Below are 14,743 nucleotides of genomic sequence, written 5' to 3' on the forward strand. Positions count from 1 at the left end.
GAGGCAGGAGATAGATGGGCCCAGGCTGAGTAGTTGGAGTTTGTCCCCTGTGGACAGATACTCCAAGATAGCAGGAGTGAGGGAGGAGGCTGAGCCCCACTTAGATAAAAGATAGAGACCGCATATTTCTCATTCTTGAGGTCAAGGAGACCTTCCCGACTATACATGCGCAGAAAAGCTCCTTGGAGATCAAAATGGGAGTGACGTCAACCTACCCATAGACCTCTTCTCTGGAATCCATCTTGGGTGAGAGATGCGCACACACACGTGGGAGGATCCTGAGATATACCAAATACAGACTCAGAACCAGGCAAATAGAAATGATTGGCCAAAGGAAACCTGGAAGAAATACCCCATATAAGTGATTCAAACTATGACAAGGGTGCGACTCTCTCTCTGAGTCAGCCCCTGTGTCTATCCACACATACTCTTTTTCCTCCTAATAAATACTTTACTTGTTTCACTACTTTCTGTCTTTATGGGAATTAATTTCTGCAAAGCCGAAGGGCCAGGACCTTGTCACTGGCCACTGACTCTGATTCAGCACTCTGACTGCCGCGGCCTGACTTCAATCTCTGTCTGGGAACCAGAGTCCTGCTTCAAGCCGACGCAGGCCAAGGCCACCCGAGATCAGAACTACTATGACCGTCTTTCTTTTTTTTTTTTTTTTTTTGCTGTACGCGGGCCTCTCACTGCCGCGGTCTCTCCCGTTGCGGAGCACAGGCTCCGGAAGCGCAGGCTCAGCAGCCATGGCTCACGGGCCCAGCCGCTCCGCGGCCTGTGGGATCCTCCCAGACCGGGGCACGAACTCGCATCCCCTGCATCGGCAGGTGGACCCTCAACCACTGTGCCACCAGGGAAGCCCTGACCGTCGTTCTTTCTTTTCTTTTCTTTTCTTAACATCTTTATTGGAGGATAATTGCTTTACAATGGTGTGTTAGTTTCTGCTTTATAACAAAGTGACTCAGTTACACATATACATATGTCCCCATATCTCTTCCCTCTTGCATCTCCCTCCCTCCCACCCTCCCTATCCCACCCCTCTAGGTGGACACAAAGCCCCGAGCTGATCTCCCTGTGCTATGCGGCTGCTTCCCACTAGCTATCTATTTTACGTTTGGTAGTGTATATATGTCCATGCCAATCTCTCACTTTGTCACAGCTTACCCTTCCCCCTCCCCATATCCTCAAGTCCATTCTCTAGTAGGTCTGCGTATGACCGACTTTCTAAACCCTTCTGTTAGTCTGTATATTGTACAGGCAGAACTGTACACTTTATACAATCATCCATCTACAACATGCAGTTCGAGATAAAGGATCATTCTGTTTTCCACTCAGCAATATCTGGTGAATATCTCTCAATGAAAAGAATGTATAGATAAAGATCTGCATAAATGGTGGCACTGAACATAGGCATGATTTAAATCATTGGCTTCCTGTTTAGTTTTATCCCTTTACAATCCTAACAACAGAGTATAAAATTGCCCGACTTTCCTAGACCTTGACCACACTAGGTTTTATTGTTCTATTTAATCTTTGCCAACCTAAAACTTACAAAATGGATTCTAAAATTGAAATTAGATTTGCCTTTCTCTGATTAACAGTTAACTATCATTATCTTTTCATAGTATTAGTCAGTTGTATCTCTTCTTCCATGATTTACATGATCTTGTCCTCTGTCAGTTTTTCTAATGGGATGCTGTGATATTGATTTATAATAAGAAATGTATATTTGGTCTTTGTCCCTGGTTCCCAAACCTTGGAATTTCCTAAATGGTGAGACAGATCAAGGTGTCTTTTGTTATGTTAATTGAATGACATTTGGAATGCCCCCAAATCAACTAAGAACGGGGGTGGGGGTGGGGGGCTGGTTGCCAGGGGAACCAACTCCGTGATTGGAGAACTGGAACTTTCAGTACTACCCTTTGACCTCCAGGGAGGGGAGAGAGGCTAGAAGTTGAATCTATAGCCAATGGCCAATGATTTGATCGTTGCCTACGTAATGAAGCCTCCATAAAATCCCAGAAGGACAGGATCCAGACAGTTTCTGGATTGGTAGACCAGTGGAAATTCCAGAAGAGGGGCACCCTCAGAGAGCATGGAAGCTCCACGCCCTTTCCCATACCTTGCCGTAAGCATCTCTTCCAGCTGGCTGTTCCTGAGTATATATCCTTTTATCATAAACAGGTAATCTAGCGAGTAAATGCTTTTCTCAGTTCTGTGAACTGCTCTAGCAAATTAATTGAGCCCAAGGAGGAAGTCATTGGAGCTTCCAATCTATATCAAGTCGGTCAGAAGGACAAGTAACAACCTGGACTTACAACGGGCCTCTGAAGTGTGTTGGGAAAAGGGGGTGGAGAGCCTCTTGTACAACTGAGCCTTTAACCTATGGGATCTGACACCATCTCAGGCAGATGGCATCAGAATTAAGTTAAATTGCAGGACACCCAGCTGGTGTTGAAGAATTGCTTGTTGGTGTGGGGACCACCCCCCAACACACGCATAGTGAAATTGGTGACCAGATCTTTAGTTGGTGTCAGAGAAGTGGAATTTGCTAGAATGGCCTTGGCTCGTGGAAATATGTGGTCTGGAAAGAGAAAGGATGACGGGGCAAGGGATGAAGAACCTTTGATTGCTGGGTGACCACATGGTCACCGGTGGTATGGAGTAGCTGCTGTACTGCAATCAGTTACTCTGCAGTGCCTAAATGAAACTGAAAGAGAGAGCTGATTCAGATCCTGGTACTAGACCAAGCTCGGAATTTGGTCAGTCTGAGCTGGTCACTAGCCTCACAGCCACCCTCTAAGGTAAAAGTTTTGCAGGGAAACAGAAAGGACCTCAAAGACTTCTGGTCTCCAGGAAGGTAGTCGGTTGTGGGGGAAGGACAAAACCAAAAAACTATTGAAACCAGGGGGTATAGGGCTGTTGACAAAAAAACTAATCAGTTGATCTAAGAAAGAAATGGAAATTTTTATTCAAGCCAAACGGAGGGTCATAACCTGGGAGCATCCTCTCGGAAAGCTCCGAGAATCAGAACCGTTCCGCCCATTAGAGGTCAAAGCACAGTTATATATGTCTTTGAGACAGAGGGCTGTACATTAAATCACCATGTATTATTGACAGTTTACACAATCCATATCTACATGTACAAAGCGAGTAGTGGGTCATGGGTCATCGCAGCCCCTTGCAAGATTAAGGAGGACGTTTATCTCCTAAGGAGATGTGACCCTTTACAAGATTAGAAAGAATGTTATCTCCTAAGGAGGTCTGGTTAATGCAGATGCACAACACACACTAAAGGGGAGGGAGGAGGTCCCAATGGGCAAAGAAAAATTTTATGTTTAAATTTTTCTTGTCTTGCCATAAAATGTGAATTTGATTTCATCAGTGTGAAAGAGTCATAACATTGATCATAGATATTATCAGCTTCCTGAAGAACTGTTACTGAAATGGATTGTGGGAGTAACTAATTTGAGGGCTGTGTCTTCGGTTTTGAATGCTGTGGAGGGTAAGAGCATGTTTGGGTTGATTCAGGACACACAAGGCACTGTTGAACAACCCCAGATGGTGATACAAAATTCAGGTGAACACGAGGTTATTCCCAGGGGAACAGCCAGCCTGGTAGACTGGATAAAAGCCACTGTAGGGTCTATTTACCCTGAGAAGAGGGACTCTCCATTTCCCCCTATGAATGCCAAAGGAGAGCACCCGAAGCAGCTGAGATGCTAGCCTCCTAGAACTGGCTTTAAAATGACCGACTGCGATGTTCACCCCCTGAATATGCCCTTTACCCAGCTCATGATGCCGAGCAGGGCCCTGTGGGGCTTCCGGGCATGGAGGTCTTGTCCCCCATTTCTTGTAGGCAAGACTCCAGCCTCCATGACCTTCCCTAAGTTCCAAAGGGCAGATTCGAGCAGTTGCTAATCAAGAGAGGAGCAGCCACCTGAGGCAAGATTAAAGGGACCAGAGAAACTCATCAAGATTAGGAGACCCTGCACACACCCTCATCTTGTCAGCAGCGCCATCCTTGGGAAGCTTTGCCAAAGAAAGAATGCAAGACTGTTACTACCTTGATCCTTATCACACACCTCTGATCACGAGTCCTGACTATCTAACTTCTCCCTATTCCCCAGGGAGGGGGGCACAGTTCTTGAGGTGGTAGCCTACTGTGTTCCCTCTCTGCCTGGCAAAGAAATAAAGCCACTTTTCCTTTTTCCTCCATAACTCTGTCTCCAAATTTCTGTTTGGCATCGGTGCACAGAAAGCCAAGATTTTGGCAACAGTCATGGCAAATACTGTGGTTAAGGAGACCCCTTTCACGTGGACGCCCCATGTAACCTTATTGTTGCAAAACTGAATAACAGTCCAGGAAGCCTTATCAAATGTGTTGTCTCAATTTCCCCTCATGGGTCTTACAGATGCTAATGAAGACAGGTTAAATAAAAAGAGAATGAGAAGAAGCCAAAGGTACCTTCAAGAGACTCTTCCCCAGGAGGTGGAAACTTTTAAACAGTTATTAAGAAATAAGGTGAATTAAGCAACTTTTGATAGGAATGAAACAAAAAGGGGAGTGTCATGGGACTCATCCCCGCAGCATGGCAATCTTTAGAGGGTTATCATGAAATGGAAAGAATGAAACGGACATTGATGGGATTAAAACAGTTTTTAATACAGCACTACCAAAGAGACCCCCTTCTGGTCCCCCAACTTTAAGGGCCCCAAACAAGTCTGCTCTATTTACAGAGAAATTTGAAAGTCTGGAAGGCAGAGATTCCAGTGAAAAACCTGACCAGCGATTGCTTGTGGCAACAGTTAGGCTGAGTCATCAAGATAAAGATTGATGAAAGGGCCAGGGTCCCTTGACTCAACCCCTCACCTGGGATCCAAAGCCTTTTGCACAAAAGTGGATAAAGTGGTCAGCAGGTAAAAAAGAGACATTTCCAGGACTCCCTGATACCGGAGCCCCAGACACTATGGTACCAAAACCCATTGGTGAAGCCCAGGTTCAGGCTACAATTAGACTGACAGAACATAAAAATGTAAGCATGGATAGGATTGTGAAAGTTGTAATGTTTAAGCAGGTATGATGTAAAGCAGTTATGGCTCCTTTACCTGGATGTTTGATGGGAATGGATATCATGTCTAGTCAGGGAACACGTTCCCTACTTAGTATTATAATGCCAAAACTTGTTGATAGAGTCCTAATGGAGGCTACAGGTAGAAACATAAGTGTTGATGCAATTAAGGTAAAAGGTTGTAGGAGAACGGGTATGTTTGAACAGGTTTTATGTGAAGTGGTCGTTTCCCCTACCTAATATTGTAAAGCAGCAGACATGTAAATCCTCCCTTCAAGAAGTATTAATTAGATATGCTAAATGAGAATTGCCCACACAGTGTAGGACAGAAGCTAGAGAGCTGGGAGGGACCAATCCTCTGTGCCATAGCCCTACATGGAGCATAGACTGGGGCTTACGGTGAGGACCACTGGGGCTCTGGACTAGAGAATTTCCCTTTGAGGGGCAGTTACTACCTTGCTACTGGACATTATTAATTGAAGCTACTCCTATGACTGGAGGACAGAAAATGATCTTGAAATCTGAAATACCCACAATGTCTAGGGTGATGTTGGAGAAGTGCTCTAATGGGGATGGCAGCATTCCGAAGAGTTCCATAATAATATGTAAATGGTTAATACAAGATCATGCTGTCTAGGCAAGACAAAGAGGAGATACTATCAGGGAGCCTCTAGGGCTCTAGGGCTGACTTTGGAGCCACCTGAGGAGCTGCTGGAACCAACTTCCATGTGGACAGAGCCCTATGAGTGGTTATTGACTGAACAGCAAACTGCAGCTTGGTTTAGGGATGGCAGTTCCAGGGTAAAGGGACAACATCCGGTTTGGAAGGCCACCACTCTGGTTGAAGAAGGTAAAACCAAATCAGCTCAGTGCACTGAACTGCATGATGCTTTCCTAGCAGCGGTACGAATTGAGTAGCGGTAAAAGCCCCAATGTTTGGGTTTTTACTGACGCATGGTCAGTGGCCAATGGCCTGGCCGTACGGTCAGGCAGAAGGGCAACAGAAACTTGGCCTATTAAAGGGGTGTCTGTACGGCACACAGCCCTGTGGAAATCACTATAGAAATTTGAGGGGTACATTAAAGAAGGGGACGTTGGTGCCCAGGTTTGGAAGGCAGTTGCAGTCAACAAGAAAATCTCCCCATGTGCTCACTTAAGGTGGCTACCTGCGCCCTTGAAAGTGGGTCGTGGGCACCTCAGCAATGCAGGAATGGGCTGAGTCTGGATGTAGTTCTCCCATACACTCTAAGGCACACAATGTCAATGAGAACCGTTCTGTCTGCCAACAAGAGACTGCAAACAAGAAAGAAGAGCAAAGAGAGTTTGCAAGAGAGCAAGTCTACAAAGATGAACCCACTTCAGTCACTGACCCACAGTGCACTCTGTGATTCAGACAGAGGAAGTTAAGGACAGGATGCTCTGTGCTTTGGACCAACAGGCCCCTTAGAGAGTTACATGTATCTCAGGAAGAATTTTAATGAACCCAGCTTCTTGCATTTTCCCACACATAGAAAAGCACTACAATCATTAACTTGAAATATCTGTTCTTTGCGACCAGCAGTCATCTCTTACCAAGAAGTATGCTTGCCTGCATGTACTCTGTAGCGACCCCCTCAAAATTTTTAAAATCACTTATAAACTAGCTTCCCCCCCGCCACCAGCCCTGACCTCTTAGGAGCAGTTTCTCAGAGCTACTGAGAGGCTGTCTCCCAGGCTATAGTCCTCAGGAAGACGCTGACTAAAGCTTAACTCAAAATTCTCACATTGTGTATCTTCTTTCAGTTGAGAAGAGACAGAGGCTGCAGATGGCTGTGTGGCCGATTTCCCTGGTGGGAAGGCTCTGAACATAGCTGGCAAGTGAGACTGATGCTGGTAGCCCTGGGGAGGCGGAGGGGGAGGGGTGTGGGCGCTGCAAATAGGTCCTGACAGGAATAGACACTGACGCTAGACTGAGGTTTTCTCACCCAGTGGGAGATACAAATGCTCAGGGTCTTATAAAAGAACCGGAACAGGTATTATTGCACCAAGGTGGATGGCTGAACCTCCGTGTCTTCAGACCAAGGAACACACTTTATGGTCCACGATATCCAACAAACACACAGAGCAAGATCGTCCTCAGAGTACTGGTTTGCTAGAGAATTGGAACAGGCAATTCAAACGTTGGCTGTCTAAAGCCGGGAGTTTAAAGCATGAAGGACTGGCTCAGATGCCTTCACGAGCCTATGCTCACACTCAACGTGAACATGAGTGGCGCTAAAGGAGTGTCCCCACTGGACAGGTTTCTCTGTTTTTCTGGTGGATCTGGGGATGGGGTGAGGAAAAATGTGGGTATTCTTTCTAGCCCCCCCATCACCTCAAATTTTTCTTTCTTACTTGATGCTGTGGTGGCAGGACCAGGGCTACACCTACAAGGGCTGGAAGCGGGGATGATTCCTCAGCAAGAGACTGTAAGTATGTTTTTAACCTTTATGTCAGACAGAATTTCTAAGGGCCTGATGGGGTGGGATGTGCCTTCACCCCACCTGGCAAAATTGGGTTGAACAGTGAATGCAGTCATATTGCCAGATGGTAAAGGTTCTTGGCCTGTGTAACAGGCATGAGCGGAGGGGAAGGCACTTGCTAGACTAGTGTTGCTGCCTACAGTGTAGACCAGTGTAGTGACCCCACCTGTTGTCCCTTCTGAAGGTGGAATGGTTTGGGTATAAATGGAGAAAAGGGAAAAGAGTAGCTGAAGGTGAGGGAATGAATGGATGGGTTATTTAATAAGGGAAATCCAACATTAACACCTTGAGAGAGGTTCAGAGAAGAGATGATATTGACTCATAGTTCAGTCATATCCGGTGCCTGAAAGCGTGCAGCTGTGTTAGCAGACAATGCTCCTGCCTTGGGAAGCTGACAAGGTAGAATGGGAGCCTGGAAACCCAAGTGGCCTTGCCCGGGGAGACACTTTCATGCGATATGATGACGGGCTGGATAGTTATTAATGACTGAATGAGATTCTGGTAATGTGCCAGTGTCTTTTGAGACCTTTATGATTGTTTTGCTATAAGGGATGAATGTATGAAGAGCAGGGAGTAGACTGGGATATTGTGATTTATAGTAAGTATATATTTGGTCTTCATCTCCATTTCTAGCACAGAGCTTCTAAAACCCTTGGCATTTCCTAAGTGGTAAGACGGATCAAAGTGTCTTTTGTTATGTGAATGAATGAATTGGGATTGTCCCTAGGTCACCTAAGGATGGGGGCTGGTTGCCAGGGGAACCAACCCTGTGATTGGAGGGTTAGAACTTTCAGTCCCACCCTTAGACCTCCAGGGAGGGGAGAGGGGCTAGAGGTTGAATCTGTAGCCAGTGACCAATGATTTGATCATTGCCTATGAATGAACCCTCCATAGAAACCCAGAACCCCCAGTGAGGTCAGCCAATTTCTCTGCAAGTCGATGAAACCTGGAATGAACGCTCCATACGAGGTATTTCTAAAGACTCAAAGACCAATAAGAGGTGATGAAACTCATGGAAGAACATCATGTGTTTGGAACTGTTTCATTTTTTGAGCGTTTTATATGTAAAAGAGCTTGCTAGATTAGAACACCTTTGCTGGAGGAAAAGTACCCAAGAAAAGTAAGTGGGCCACATGGGAAAACCATTAGCCCCAGACACCGTGTACCAGAACCAACCTACAAGCTAGAGTCTTATATTGAGAGCTGGCACCTTCCCAGGGGTCTCCTATTGTGGTGTAAAAATTAGCATTTAAAATGACACTCACATTTATTACCTCACAGTATCTGTGAGTCAGAAATCAGTGTAGGCATACCTCAGAGATATTTGGGGTTTGGTTCCAGACCACCACGATAATGCAAATACCTCAATAAATTGAGTCACATGAATTTCTTGGTTTCCCAGGTCATATAAAAGTTGTTTACACTGGGCTTCCCTGGTGGCACAGTGGTTAAGAATCCACCTGCCAATACAAGGTACACAGGTTCGAGCCCTGGTCTGGGAAGATCCCACATGCCACGGAGCAACTAGGCCCGTGTGCCACATAACTACTGAGCTTGTGCTCTAGAGCCTGCGAGCCACAACTACTGGACCTGTGTACCGCAACTACTGAAGCCCACGCGCCTAGAGCCTGTGCTCCACAACAAGAGAAGCCACCGCAGTGAGAAGTCCGTGCACCATAACCAAGAGTAGCTCCCACTCACCGCAACTGGAGAAAGCCCGCACAGCAACAAAGACCCAATGCAGCCAAAAATAAATAAATAAATAAATTTATTTTAAAAATGTTGTTTACACTACACTGTAATCTATTATGTATGCAATAGCATCATATCTAAAAACACAATGTACATACTTTACTTTTTTTTAAACATTTTTATTGGAGTATAATTGTTTTACAGTGTTGTGTTAGTTTCTGCTGTGTAACAAAGTGAATCAGCTATACGTATACATATATCCCCATATCTCCTCCCTCTTGCGTCTCCCTCCCACCCTCCCTATCCCACCCCTCTAGGTGGTCACAAAGCACCGAGCTGATCTCTCTGTGCTATGCAGCTGCTTCCCAGTAGCTATCTATTTTATATTTGGTAGTGTATATATGTCAATTCTACTCTCACACTTCTTTCCAGCTTCTGCTTCCCCCTCCCAGTGTCCTCAAGTTCATTCTCTACATCTGTGTCTTTATTCCTGTCCTGCTCCTAGGTTCATCAGAACCATTGTTTTGTGTGTGTGGTACACGGGCCTCTCACTGTTGTGGCCTCTCCCGTTGCGGAGCACAGGTTCTGGATGCGCAGGCTCAGCGACCATGGCTCACGGGCCTAGCCGCTCCGCGGCATGTGGGATCTTCCCGGACCGGGGCACGAACCCGCGTCCCCTGCATCGGCAGGTGGACTCTCAACCACTGCGCCACCAGGGAAGCCCAGAACCATTTTTTTTTTTAGATTCCATATATGTGTGTTAGCATACGGTATTTGTTTTTCTCTTTCTGACTTACTTCACTCTGTATGACAGACTCTAGTCCATCCACCTCATTACAAATAACTCAATTTCATTTCTTTTATGGCTGAGTAATATTCCATTGTATATATGTGCCACATCTTCTTTATCCATTCATCTGTTGATGGACACTTAGGTTGCTTCCATGTCCTGGCTATTGTAAATAGTGCTGCAATGAACACTGTGGTACATGACTCTTTTTGAATTATGGTTTTCTTAGGGTATATGCCCAGCAGTGGCATTGCTGGGTCATATGGTAGTTCTATTTTTAGTTTTTTAAGGAACCTCCATACTGTTCTCCATAGTGGCTGTACCAATTTACATTCCCACCAGCAGTGCAAGAGTGTTCCCTTTTCTCCACACCCTCTCCAGCATTTATTTTTTGTAGATTCTTTGATGATGGCCATTCTGACTGATGTGAGGTGATACCTCATTGTGGATTTTTTTTTTTAGCCATACTCGGGCCTCTCACTATTGGGGCCTCTCACTATTGTGGCCTCTCCTGTTGCAGAGCTCCGGACGCACTGGCTCAGTGGCCATGGCTCACGGGCCCAGCCGCTCTGCGGCATGTGGGATCTTCCCAGACCGGGGCACGAACCTGTGTCCCCTGCATCGGCAGGCAGACTCTCAACCACTGCACCACCAGGGAAGCCCCCTCATTGTGGTTTTGATTTGCATTTCTCTAATGATTAGTGTACATACCTTAATTTAAATAACTTTATTGTTAAAAAATACTAATCATCATCTGATAATGCAGGGTTGCCCTGAATCTTCAATTCATAAAAAATGTCATATCTGCAAAGCACAGTAAAATAAGGTACATTTTTGCCTTCATAATAAACAAAATAGAGGGCCAACTTGGGATTTTCCCTTCCTCCTCTTACCTACTGTAAATACAAACGTGATAGCTGGAACTACAGCAGCCATCACATCACTGTGAGGGAAGACCAAGAAAATTGCAGTGACATCTGCTCTGGCACAACTAGTTCATTGAACCAAGGTCTCTCCATGCTTCTTGTCTTTAAAAAAAAAAAAAAAAAAAGCCCTATTAAAAAAGCAGCTGAATTTTCTGCTTTTGCAGGTGAATGTCTTCATAACTGATAACCAAGACTTCTCAGTACATTTAATATGCTTGTGTGTATTTTGAATCTCTAAGAAGGGAAGCGAATATGTAGCGATTCCAAACTTGTAAAACTGAGGTGTGATTTTTTTCAAAAGCAATTTTTGTGGGACTAGAATATAGCAAAGGTGATAGGCTATCACTTTGATGATTATGTTATGATTGGATAGATAATTATGTTTATTATGAAGGCATAAACTTTCTCAGAATCCCCTAAGTTCTACCCTCTTAGGCTTCCATTTATATCTCATGGGTTAGAACAGGGTCATATGCTCACCCCTATCTTCAAGGAAGAGTGTGGAAGTGAATATGTGACAAATTCTAACCTTGAGAGTGAGAAATGGCAAGGCAGAAGGGAGTTGAGAGAGACTTTGGGGGGTAGCCAAGAAACAGTGTCCGCCGCATGCAGCCTGAAAGAAATGTGCTTAACTTTTCCACCTGGGCTTCTAACATCTAACCACAGAAACACGCCTCCAAAAATCCCGGTGAAGCCAAAATCTCTTGGGGTAACAGAACCAGGAAAATTAAACTCCTACATTTTTAGCATAGACATCTGACACTAAAGTCTTCTCTGTTTCTCCCCGCTCTGAAGAACAGCTTCTGGTCTCAACCGCGGGGTGAAGAGCAGGCTTCCTGGATGCTGAAACGTATCATGCATCAGCTACCGCTGCCATATTCTAAAATCTTCTTGCCAGGAACGCGAACCTTCCTTTTCCACCAGTTCTTCAAGAGAGTCAGGTGGGATTAGGGCTTTATAACCTTCTGCCCCCTTAACTTTGAAGCACAGTGACCCCAAGCCCATAGCCCTCTTCTTCCTGTACCACAGCCAAGCAAGGCACCCCAGCCAAGAGCCACCCCTTGTTGCTGGGAATGGCACAGAGCTACTAGAAGGAAACTGGCCCCTAGTCCAACTGGCCAGTGTCTTATAATAACCTCCTTTCAAACTCTTTCTTCCCTTCATTTCCGTTTCCCAGTTTCTCTTTCACTTCTTCTAACCCAAATTGGGTGCCAAGAAGTCTCGCCAGTCTCTTTCTTGGTTTCACATTTCCGATGAGACCAACGTCCCTTTATCCCCTCCAGTTACGGCCCCAGGTTTCAGTTAGCAACTGCACTGATTTCTCTGGCGTGCACTTGACATATTTAAATGTCTGCAGCCCTCTAGCTGTCATCAGTGTGATGGGGCAGGTGGTCTTGTAGAAAGAGAACTGGATGCGGTATCCAGCTCTACCCTAACTAGCATGGCACCCTGGGCAAGTTAGCACAAGAGCCTTTGCGTTAAGAAGGGGCTGCGGTGGTGGCACCTGGTCCTCCAGCCCGTGCAGGATTCCAATGGGAATCATCAGACTGAAAGAGCATTTTAAGAGCTCTTGCAGCAGATTTCACTCGGGGAAGCTTGTCATTGTAAGAAAGTTCAGTACTCTTAGAATCCACATTTGTTTCCATTTAATTTTCATTTTATATTGGAGCATAGTTGATTTACAGTGTTGCATTAGTATCAGTTATACAGCAGTGACTCAGTCATACATATACATATATCCATTCTTTCTCAGATTCTTTTCCCATATAGGTTATTACAGAATATTGAGTAGAGTTCCTTGTGCTCTACAGTAGGTCCTTGTTGATTATCTGTTTTATTTATAGTAGTGTGTATGGGTTAATTCCAGACTCCTAATTTATCCCTTCCCCCACCTTCCCCCTTTGGTAACCATAAGTTTGTTTTCAAAGTCTGTGAGTCTGTTTCTGTTTTGTAAATATTAATAAGTTCATTTGTATCATGTTTTCAGATTCCATATTTATGTGATATATGATATTTGTCTTTCTCTGTCTGACTTACTTCACTTGGTAGGATAATCTCTAAGTCTATCCATGTTGCTGCAAGAGGCATTATTTCATTCTTTTTTATGGCTGAGTAATAGTCCATTTCATATATGTACCACATCTTTATCCATTCCTCTATCAATGGACATTTAGGTTGCTTCCATGTCTTGTAAATAGTGCTGCTATTAACATTGGGGTGTGTGTAACTTTTTGAATCAGAGTTTTCATCTTTTCTGGATATATGCCCAGGAGTGGGACTGCTGGATCATATGCTAGTTCTATTTTTAGTTTTTTGAAGGAACCTGCATACTGTTCTCCATAGTGGCTGTATCAATCTACATTCCCACCAACAATGCAAGAGGGTTCCCTTTTCTCTACACCCTCTCCAGCATTTATTGTTTGTAGACTTTTTGATGATGGCCATTCTGACCAGTGTGAGGTAATACCTCATTGTAGTTTTAATTTGCGTTTCTCTAATAATTAGTGATGTTGAGCATATTTTCATGTGCTTTTTGGCCATCTGTATGTCTTCTTTGGAGAAATGTCTCCTTAGATCTTCTGTCCATTTTTTGTAGAATCCACAGTTTTGAGCCTGAACACAGGTGCCCACTGTCCTCATTATTCAGGTGAGAAAGATAAGGCTTCCAAAGCCCGTAGTTAGCATAATCAGAACTCAGTGGGTTTTTTTTTTTTTTAAATCACAAGTCTTCATCCATGGGAAGTGTTCATTCATTCATTCTTGCATTTATTCATCACTGACTCATTCAACATACATTTATTGAGTATCTTCTATAAGTAAGGTAGTGTGCTAGGCATCGAAGACAGAAAAATGAGAATATACAGCTGCTGTTCCAAAAAACATCCAACCTAGAGAGGAGGCATCCCTGCCACCAATAACAATCTGAGGACAGCTGTGCTTTTGGGGTAGCAGGTGGCTTATGGGTGGTTTCAGCGGTTGGGTGGGGGTTGTCCAGCTGGGCTAGATCCTTCCAGAAGGGCCTTGAAAGCATCTTGGGGCACAGAGGATGTCATTCTAAATAGAAGTCCCAATGGGTGACAGAGCTGACCACTGTTAACTGTGGCCCTCAGTGGCGGCAGAGAAAAGGACGACCTGTCTGACTGAGCTTTGCTGGCCTGGGCCCTGCAGAGCTTCCTGTTTTCTCAATTTCACACTTTCCTGTCTTTAGGTCTGTTGCTCTCTTCCCCTCCCTCCACAGGGTGTGTACAAAGGATGTGGGACAGATGTGGAAAGGAAAACGTGGGTCTCCCAGGAAGGGGTGGGAAGGTTTTAGGTGAAGTGCAGAGGATGAAGAGGCCCTGTGTTGGTGAAAAAGGAGGCCTTCCTGGAAGAAGAAGACGTGGAGAGATACTGGGAACACATAGTTCCCAGTGTGTCTTGGGAACAAGAAGTAGTTCAGTTTTGCTCAGGGGTCCCCTGTGGCAGGTATGGGGTAGGGGGGGGAGGAGGGGGACAGGAATGGCAGGAGGAAAGGCTAGACAGCTCAGCCAGGGTTTTATAAAGGGTCTCGTAACATCTGCCCATATTGGTCCTGTCTCAGTTTACTAAGACCTCATAAAATAAATGCAATGCTTTCTTATTCTCCATATATCCTCAAGTATATGAACATAAACATCAAAATATACATTTGAAAATATTCATCTCTTCTCCAACCTGAAAACCCCGGAGTAGCCCATATGGCCAAATGGCCCTTAGCTCAGACCCTGAGGTACTTAATCT

Source organism: Pseudorca crassidens, chromosome 12 (genome assembly GCF_039906515.1).
Source record: "Pseudorca crassidens isolate mPseCra1 chromosome 12, mPseCra1.hap1, whole genome shotgun sequence".
NCBI classification, from domain to species: Eukaryota; Metazoa; Chordata; class Mammalia; order Artiodactyla; family Delphinidae; genus Pseudorca; species Pseudorca crassidens.